The following is an 11,303-nucleotide window of genomic DNA, read 5'->3' as shown; positions in this document are numbered from 1 at the left end:
GACTTTTCCAATACAACGATCATTCAAAAAACTAGATTACTCTATTCAAAGGAGATTCAAGATTATTGGTCGGGCCGGAGATTCCTTTCAATTGGACTTACCATTTACTATAAAAGTCCACTCCGTATTTCTATCTAGCAAGCTTTACAAAACAATAAACAACCCATTTTCCGAACAAATCCTCGAATCACTGCTTCCAATAAATATTATCGGTAATACCGAATAAGAAATAAAACGTATTCTAATTGTAAAAAAAGTATATTGACAGTTTAAGTATAGAGTATCATAACTGAATGCTAATGACAATCTCACCTGATACTCTGTTTTTGACTTAAAAACTATTTTATACTATCTCCGTAACTTTTATTTACAAAATCTCACTCTACCAGGACTTTCTGTATATTTATTGGAATGGATTGTTTTTATAAGAATAAAAAAGGATAATTATGATTTTACAGATAACAATCAATATATAAATAAAAAAAGACAGAAAAAACTTCTTAATTTATTATTGTAATAAAGAAAATCCTAATTATATAAAAGGCTAAAGCAACTGGATAAAGATAAAATATCAATAAAAAAAGTCTTTTCCCCTACCCGATAGATTTAAATCAAATCAGAAAGAAAATCCCTATGATTATTAATAATTATAATTGGGTAAGATATAATAACAAAGACTGAATAATTTAAACTGAAATATTAATCGAGTCTCTAGCCAATAGTAACAACAAGCATATACAGAACAACTATAAGTCGAAAGATAAGACAACCTTAGTCGCAGTATACACAATCACAAGACTGAATTGGCGTTTAGTTGCATTCAATTGTTTATAAGCTACCGAAAGTTTTATTTTCATCTAAATTATAATAAGCTAGTACTACTATTCCAATTCGTCTCCCCGCGTTACAACCTCCGCTATATGATATTTTGTGGCTTTTTGAGTAAAGGTAAGAGGAAGTATTTTTTTCGACAACGCGATTCTTTAATTCCTTCCGCATATCAAGCTATTCAAGAGTTAACTTTACTAAAAGCTGGTCAAATTGTAATTTACCTTTGTCATATTATTATATTCAGTAATAACCGATTGATATTAGAGAAATTATCTTGTATATATCCCTATCAGGCAAACGCTCATATTTATACTTGTTAGTCAAACAAAGCAAACAGCGAGATTGACTAAACAATTATTCAGGAAGTCAATAGCAAACACTATCTCCTTTATCGGAAACACAATTGTGTATATAGCCAGTACAAACTTAATCATTTTTCTAAATGTATTATTCCTGCTATAATACTATCTTTTTTGATAACCTTTTGCTTGAAAATCCTTATCATCGATATCAACAAAGCCAACACTTTTGTAACAAGGTATATCGAATTTGTAATTAGATTGACTTTAATATAAGACCTTCAGAATATCTTTTTCAACTATTTCATTATCATTTTCGAGATTACAAAAATAATATATTGTTATAGTCAACTTATTAGCAACTTCTTTTTGTAATTATCAATACAATCGATTAAGGGATTATATTCTTCCTCCAAATTCTATCTCGAAAGATAATGAAATGAATATATTCAATAAATATATCGAAGATCGACTTTACCCTCAGGCATATTGCTTTCGGCATTTGTAATGCATTTGTTAGATAAGCTGACTGCAAGCCGGAGACCTAAAAGAAAGCCTCACTTATATGCATCTTCGTTATCCAACCTATCTTCCTCATTATCCTCCTCCTTGCCGACAGAATCACTACTACTCCCACTACAACTCGATTTCTTCTCTTCTTCAATAGGATGCTTGCCTCGTACAACAGAAAAGGCAGATACTCTTTTCGCTGTAAGCTGTAAAGAAGTATATCAACAAAGTAAATACAAAAGAAAAATAAACAACTCACTACTATACACATATCCTCCCGCTACTTCAGCTGTGCTGGTAACAACTTACTCTTACTGCTGCATTTTCTTAATGATATGAAAAGTATATGATTATTAATCGAGGGATTACAAAAGAAGGTAAGTGACCGGAAAAGATTTAGAAGAGAAAGGGAATTCAGATGATCTATATACTTTCGAAGGCTTCACACTGTTGCTAGACTACAGAACGGTTTTCTTTGTTTCCCATATGCCTTCCCGTTGCGAAAAAAGCAAAATTTGCACACACGTCTATTTACCACGCCATACTACAATGTAAACAACAACACCTTATTGGGATCGCTAATACATCTATAGATTAGGTAATTGTAAAGCTTGAGAGCAAGCTTTTTCGAAAAGGGGGGTAGTATCACAAATCGCATCCAATTGCAGCTGTGATCGCTTATATGCACATTTGTGTATATACACAATCACATATATATAGCTAGTATATAGGAGTGCTCTATAAGTGCTTTGCTCCCGATTCTGTAGTTATAGATTCTAAGGATAAATTGTACCCGCTCTCGCAGTTCTTCTAAGGCAAAGTGTCACATTCTGAGTACTATTGATTGTCTTTATTAAGAAACAAATATGATTATATATTGATTAGTATATTAATAATCTAAGAAATATAAGGAAACACAACTATTTCCTCCCAATGGGCATATTACAAAATATTATAGAGCAATACAATATTACAATATTACAATCAGGTGGTTCTCTAAGCATATTGAGATTGATTGAGGGCAACGAGACAGTTAATTGCCTTATTAATCAGATACGATTGAGTGCTTGATTCTAACCCTTTCTATCTCTCTATAGTCAATAGTATTTATTCTATTCTATATGCCAAATATCTATACCCAAGAGCAGATAGTAAAAGAAAAAGAAAATCTGATCTCAAAATATATATATATGGAAACTGGTATCTAATACCTCAAAACCGGGAAACCTCAAGTTTTCTCTATAGGATTACTTTATAGATTTATAGTAATGAAGATTGGATATAATGATTTTATAGCTTATTATATCAGATTTAATTACAAAAATAGTATAAATATTTATATATATAGAATTAAGAAAAACCCACTATATTTCTTTCAATATCAATCAATAATCAGATATATAGTAACTAGCTACTTACACCAAATCGTTTTCGATTCGAATGGGATATGATAGTATATATCAGCTGTATCCTACAGATACAAAACAATTTTACTGACCTCCTTGTTAGATCCAGATTCTATATTAGGATATACTTAAACTATATGAAATCATACAACACCAACTTATTCCGATACCCCGAGAATAAACTCTCTACCCCCGAACAACCTAAGACCCGTATCGATTAGCTATACATATTATCACGGTGCAAGGGATAGGTACTAGATTGGATATATGATTTCTATAAAGAGGTTGAAAGTGGTACAATGTAACTTTATTATATAATAGCAAAGATGACTAAGCATCCATTACACTAATATATTATACTAGTGAATCCATAATAGTATCCCTCTTTTTAAGATTTGTTTATTTCAAGTAAACTGAGAGAAAATATATTATATAAATCGCATTTTCTTTTATTGTAATAAATGCTTTTATTTTCCAAATTCTTTTATAATTTTTATTCAAGAGATCAAAATTATTTTAGCCTTCAGATTTGTTAATACTTTTTCGATGGATCTGATTTTTCTAGGTATAAGTAATAATAATGAATTATGATTTTTTTATTATTCTTAAAATTTGAAGTTGATTATTAAATTGGAGTGTAATATCTTTATTTGATTAAGTAATGATCTCTATTCTTATTATAATTATTTAAAATGCTTTTGAATACTTACTTTTAAATTAACTTCTCTTTACTATCTTCTCTTTCAAGAATTCTATCCCATATAATAATAGTTTCTGCTTTGTTGATCTAGGATTGCATCAGGAATCGTTTGTTATCATATACTAATAGAAATAAAGAATAATAAAAGACAAGGAAGATTTGTATATTCTCTAATAATTGAATAAAACAAGATTGTAAATAAACTTTAATAACTTTATAAGATCCAATCCATTTATTATCTAGTTTCTTCGTTTTTTGAAAAGTCTTCATATTCTTTATATTAACGAATACCTTCTGTTCTATACAATATCAGAGCGAATCGGTTCGGTATTGATTTGTATGCTTCTTGTATATCTCTATAGCTTATTTAGTAAGTACTTAAAGTTGATTTAGATCCTCTTTATCCTATTCACTGTTTTATTGCTCTTAAAGAATTCATGTTTTTGAGCTATATTATTTCTGATAGGTAGGGTTTACTTAGCTCTATATCAATACTTGGGTTAAAACCATAATTAGTAAAGAATAAAAAATATCCTATAGTTTCCGAAACTATATTGTTAAAGGCAAACTTTGCCAATAATAGTTATTTCATTCAATTATCTTAATGGAAAATTGATTAAAACATATAGATATTACTCGAGAACTAAATTGATACATTCTGTTTGCCCATCCGTCTGTAGATAGAAGCTGAAGAGTGTTTTAAAGTTACTTACTAGTCTTTCCAATAATTGTGCTCAGAATCCTGATACAAACTGTATATCTCGATTCTAGATAATATTGGTCTAATATACTATATAGAGTATATACCGACTAATAAATTACACTAACCAGTTCTTCTATAATTAAGGTTCTTATATCAATAAAGTGATGCATCTTTGTCAATCTATATACCATTACCAGAATATGCTTATATATCGAATTGTAGTGTTTACTCTCTGGAAGAAGTGTGATATAGTCGATTGATATATCAGATTATGCTCGAAATGGGACTAGGAGAGGCCTTAAGAATCCCGGTGGAGGCTGACTTTTGATACTTAGTACAAGTATACAACATATATACTTAATATATATACCAATCTCCTGATACATATTTAGCCATCAATAGATTCGGAAGATGATGTTGATAGTCTTAGTATGTCCAGAATAACCAACCGGATTGGAAGAGTACATTCTATAGATAATTTGTACTTTCAGCTTATCATTAGGCGGTATCCAAAGCTTGTTACAATAATATATCCTATTATTAGATACTTCATAGTTCTACATAGCGATTCTCATAGTCTTTCGGAATTCTGCTGGCCATTTTCGTACATACAGATCTCTAATTGCTGCTAACAATGTGTTATACCATATCAGATTTCGTGTAGGTATTATTAATCAATTCATTGATAAGCTTATTTCCCATAAGTATTATCAAATTCATAAATGCCAGCATTACTTCCCCTGTTAATTCTTTGTATAGATTAATATCGAATCTTTGTATTAATAAGACTATTCTTTCTCTATTCTTCAACCACTTATCATCAGAATTCAAAAGATCTGATCTATCTTCCTGCTTGCAGCTTAAGGCATTCGGACAAATAGCTTTAGTACCTAGTCTGTATACAATACGGAAGTTGTATTGAGATAGAAACTCGGACCATCTAACTTATCGTTAATTGAGGGCCTTTGTTATAATAAAATATTCTAAGTTCTTATAATCTATAAGAATCTCGAACTTCTATTACAAGCCTTAAAGTTCAGATTGCTATTCTTCTATTGATTTGATTATTGTTAGAAGCTCTTTATTGTAGATTTCGTAATTATATTTTATTACTAAATGCTTTAATAAAAAGTAGACTATTAGTTACAAAACATTCTCATTATTGTATTGAAAAAGCATTTCCCTAAAGACTCAATCCAAAATATTAGTCTCTAAAACTATATATTTGTTATAATTAAAATATATAAGGATAAATACAATTGTAAAAGCCTATTTTAATATTTCAAAAGTATCCTTATACATTTAATTCTATATCTAAAAGATATTCTTATATAACAAGTTATTTAAAGGATAATAAATCTTCGAGAAGTCTTTTATAAATCGTTAATAGAAATTAGCAAATTCTAGAAAACACTATAGGTCCTTTACCGAGAGGGGTTGCTCCCAAGATATAATCGCTTTGACTTTATCAGTGTTTATTTTGATACCATTTATAGTGATAATCAGGCCTAGATACCATATGGATATTGTCTCGAATTCGTATTTATTAATATTGATCTGTAGGCCTGTATCAACGAGTTTTTGGATAATTGTTTGTATATGCTCTCTGTGTTCCGTTTTATTATTGGAATAAATAAGAATATTATTAAGGTATACTATATAGTATTTGTTGAGTTTATTGAAAAGCGTATAGTTAATATAATACTGGAAAGATACTGGTGTATTATATAACCCAAAGGGTATAATAAGGGATTCAAATAATTCAAAATGTATAATAAAAGCTGTTTTTCATTCATCTTTTTTTATAATACATAATTTATTAAAGGCAACAATAATATCCAGTTTGAAATAAACCTTAGTGTTATATAATATATCAAGAGTCTCTTGTATAATAAGTAGAGGATAGTGGTTCTTTATTATAACATTATTTAATTCTTAATAATCTTAATAAATATGAACTCTGCCTTCTAGCTTTGCTATCAAAAGGAGTGATACTATATTGCAAGATCTTGATTTTCAAATAAATTCTTTAGAGAAATTGTTATCAATCCACTTCCAAACTATCTCGAGTTCCAATAGTAATAGTAGCCGGTTTTTGAATAAAGTGGTTCTTTGCCTGGTATTAGTTGATTCTGTGATCCTAAGCTTATTGTAATAATAGTACCTTAGCGTTTCGAGGAAGGAAAGCTAGTAATTTGTTTCGAAGCTAATTAGAGAGTATATTTCGTATCTCTTTATCACTAAGATCTGATTTTTCTACTAAGAACTTTGATATATTAGTTTTAAAGATTCTTTGTAGATAAATTGATTTATAGCAATCTCGAACAAAGTTATATAATATAATGATATTATAAAAAGTGCTTTCATCAAACTATTATATTCCTAAAGTATATCTTTATAACTTTGCTCATTTTAATAAAATTATTTATAGAAATATAATCGAGCTTATGTTTAGATACTATAATCTAATCTAACTTGTTTTAGATAATTCGCATTATACAAACATTATCTTGTTAATAAAAAGAAATAAAGCTCGAGATATATAATCATCAATATTCTCCATATTTAGACTTATTTTATATTCTCAAATTGTTAATAATAATATTAAAAGGAATAATAATGGTTCCCTTATTAGATTTGATTTTCTTTATCTTTATCCTACAATCTTGTTCATTGCTACTAAATATATCTTCAGCTGATTTTATATTATCTATACTTATATATCTATATTCCATTACAAACCCTTATATAATAATGATTTGCGCCAAAAATAAGCATTACTTTAATAAACATATTTTGTTCTGTATCAGCGTCTTCAGGTTTATAATCACTATCAAGTTTATTATCATCCTCTACATATAATAATCGATAATCTTTTATCTTATAAGCTTTTTGGGAGATAACCTTCAGTAACAATACATATCCAAGACCCTTTTAATCTTTAAATTAATGCTTTAAAGAATTAAGATATTATCAGATTGTTACTAGATCGATTTGATTATAAATACTTGAGAGTATAAGCTCCCCTTATAACAATACTGTATTACATAATATCAAAAAATAAAAGAAAGTGTTATATTCGCTTAATCTATATGTGGATTGTGGTGTTATAATTATAGCAAGCCAAAAATGACTAATATATCAGGGGAGAGTTTTGTAATAAAAAATATCCAGATTTCTAAATATAATCCCATCACTATAGGCATAATAAAATATTCTGTAATAATATCTATTACATTGCCATCAGCTAGGCAAAGCTATCAGCGATAGAATAAGAGTTGGATGTGAATTTTATATTGATTAATAAATAATCAATCAGCAAATACTTTACCGAAACACCCACTATCAATCAGACTAATCATATTAAAGAGAGAAGTATACATTGGAAATATAATAGTTTGGATAAATAGAGATTTGCTATTTATAAAACTAAATTATAATGATTCAGTACTATCTATAGTATATCTTGGGATACGATGACTCTCACCTGTACGTGGTGTATCCTACGAACCTTCGATCGTGCGATCGGAGAGCTAAGTAGAGTCAGCTGGAGCCGGGTGGTGGTTGTACACTAATCGGAGGCCGTACTGGGAGCGAAGGTACGCGCAGCTGATCACCAGAGGGTGATCGCGAAGATGCTCGGAACAGAGGACTACCAGCAAAACGGAGATGAAAACCATTCGACGGTGGAAGGGAGATGAGAGCGGGATTGATGCGGAACCATGCCTTTACGAATCTGTGTGGGGAGCAGAGCCAGAGCATATCGCGGCAGAGCGTCTGCGAAGCGGAACTAGCCCTTGAAACAGCGGATAATGAAGCTTCTATAATATAGCTGAGTTTGACTGAAGCCTGTGTTGGGAGCAGGGCCGATATCCTTAACTTGACGAACGAAAATCGACAGAACACCTCTGGGGCGCTAGCGTGCAGAGTTTTCACAACCCAACAATACGTACGATCTGCGGGTATACCGGATCGGATATTTACAAATGGTGAGGGGAGTAGTAGGAAGTATACAAAGGCTAGGACAGTGTCTACTGGGGCCGGCGGGAGCATATATGGAGTAGGAGGAGGGACGTTTTTAGCACCTTACCTCCGAGTGCGCGGGAGCGGCATGGCGGCGAAGGAGCTCCGGTATAGGAAGGACGCTTTTAGCAAGCCACACTCGACAACGCTCGATCGGTATTACGGCGGCGGAGGATCTCAGGCAGAGGCCAATCCTACGATATACATGTGCAACGCGCTCCTAGCGCTCTACTTTCGACTACAAACTATACATTGGGGGAGTGGATTTTACAAGCAGAGCTTTGGTTAGTGGGTTGGAAATACTATAGAAGGGCTGCCTGGCTAGGGGTCTGAAATAGCAAGCCTGCGAGACATAGTCGGCCTTGTTGTGCAGGAGAGATCCGGCAAGGTAACGCGAAACGGTTATTAGCCGCGAGGCGTAGCATATAATGACAGCGACAGCGACACTGTCTATATGGCTCGAGAGGACGGATGCGTGTGTCGGTCTATAATCGGATACTATAGGGCAGAGGGCATGATGGAGGTATCAGATAGGCTTAAGGAGCAAACAGGAATGGAGGCGTGAAGGAATGGTTTTGGTCCTGGCCGGAACTTCCGAAGGTAATCATACAATAGGTGGTTTAACGTAGTTAGAAGATTCTACAGAAGCCTAGTACTAGTGGCTTTATCACAAGTGAGCCGGGAAAGCGTCTGTAGGTGTAGCGAACCTACTTTGTGTTATAATATATTCTAGAAAGTAGTTATAATATAATTCATTTCTGCCCTCCGGCTCAACGGTGAAAGCAGGGGCTGCAAACGGGCCCAAGCAGGTGATCAGTGGAGCACCGAGATTAGAACGCACAGACGAAAGACTCTTCCTCCGACTCGACGAACGAACCAAGATGGAGTCGTCCTCATGGGGGATCAGACAGGCGCTAGTAAAGGCGGTCCCAGAGATTGCTACTCTAGGGGCTAGAGCTATTGTGGCAGTAACAATCACCCGAACTGGGTGGGCAGTCACAGCTTCCCCAGAAGCCCGTATAGTCCTTCTTGCGAACAAGCAACAGGCTATAGCAGCTACTAAAGCTACAGATCTCGCGATCAGTGAGCCATGGTATACATATATAGCACCAGGGGTCCCGATGATCATTACCGATCTCCTGGGAATGCCCACAGAGATTGGGGAAAAACAAATGAGGGAAGAAATCTGGTATCAGACGGGACTACGTCCAGTACGGGTAGCGAGATCCAAGCTCGGAGCAGATGAGCAGAATCGGATCACCTGGATACTATCCTTCCAGGAGCAGCCACCTCGTTGTAACCTATTCAACGAGATCCGAATGTTCCCAGCAAGTAGAAGACGAGCCTTGGGAAGACACGACCCAGGGTGTCAGCAATACTGTGAAAGCTGGAAATGCAAAAGAGAAGCGGTATGCAGAAAGTGCGCACACCCGCTATCTACTCATGAGCCAACCGGGGATTGTAATCACCCAACACAATGCGCAGGATGCCGCGGGCCCTTCCCAGCGGATCATGACAACTGCCCCACCAAGCCCCAGCGGGTGAACGGCAAGACAGTGCGCCCGGATCGAAAGCAGATCCAGATCATCCGACGAGCAGGGGAGATCAGCACTACTATCGCCTCAGCACCAGCAGTAACAGTTCAAATACCGGTGATAGTGCAAGGAAGGAAAAGGAAATCTAGGATGGATGCAGTCTCCCGACACGAAGATGGCAGCAACTCGGAAAGCGATACTGGAAGAGAGCAAGCGAACGATATCTCGGGGAGCTCAACGGATGAAGAGCGGGATGCGCAAGGCCAACGTATCACCCGTAGTAGGGCAGCAAAGATCAATAAGAATCTCAACCTTGAAGCTCTGAGTAATCAGGCTATGACTGGGGGACATGATACAACAATGGAAGATCTATATGAATAGATCGAAGCCGCTATCTATTGCCTGGATAAACACGCGGAAAAGCCTCGCACCGCATGCAGCAGCATTGCAGCGAGCGTTTGAGGAAAAGATCGATGTAATATGTATACAAGAGCCCTGGGTATCCAATACACACACTCAAACACATAACGGATACCAATGCCTGTCCCCAGTGACCTCCTGGAGGGGGAGCGGGACGTGCGAGGAAGGGCAGGGACGCCCACGAGTAATGACATATATCAGAACTGAGACTAGATTACAAGTGCTACAATTAGCAGGAGAGGAGCATAGAGACTATATGTGGCTTTCTATAAACGGAATTAAACTACTAAACCTATACAGGGAACCGAATACCTCAGGAGTCCTGGAGATGATCCTTGATCTAATACCAACTGGGGACACGATCATTGGGGGAGACTTCAATGCTCACCACACACTATTCGAGCCAGGTGTGAATACAGCGCATGGTGGCAATAGGCTCGCGGAATGGTCCAGTGACAGAGGCCTCAAGTTCACGAACATCCCGGGGCAAGCGACACACAGAGCAGGACACGTGATCGATCTAGTCTTTTCCAATATCCCAGGAACATATACAGAAGTCAGGGCTGATATGCATTGCGGATCCGATCACAATACCCTCCTCACCATTATACAAAGAGCGAGCTCAGCACCGAGATCCCAATACGCGTATCGCATCAGGGAGGAAGACCTACCTCTGTTTCAAAGAATGGTATCAGCTAACATAGCGGGAATCAAACGGGAGGCACAGACAGCAGTCACAAGTATAGCCCTGGATCGAGCCGTTGAAAACATGCAGAAGGTACTACAACAGGCAATCAGAACGACAGGAAGACCGGATCGGAAGACAGGAAAATCGGCCCCCTGGTGGACACCCGACTGCACGATCGCTCGAGATGT

Source organism: Botrytis sinoallii, assembly GCF_014898435.1.
Source record: "Botrytis sinoallii strain Bc 23 chromosome Unknown BSIN_014, whole genome shotgun sequence".
In the NCBI taxonomy this organism is placed as follows: domain Eukaryota; kingdom Fungi; phylum Ascomycota; class Leotiomycetes; order Helotiales; family Sclerotiniaceae; genus Botrytis; species Botrytis sinoallii.
The sequence above is the reverse complement of the archived record's forward strand: the minus strand, read 5'-3'. Positions refer to the sequence as shown.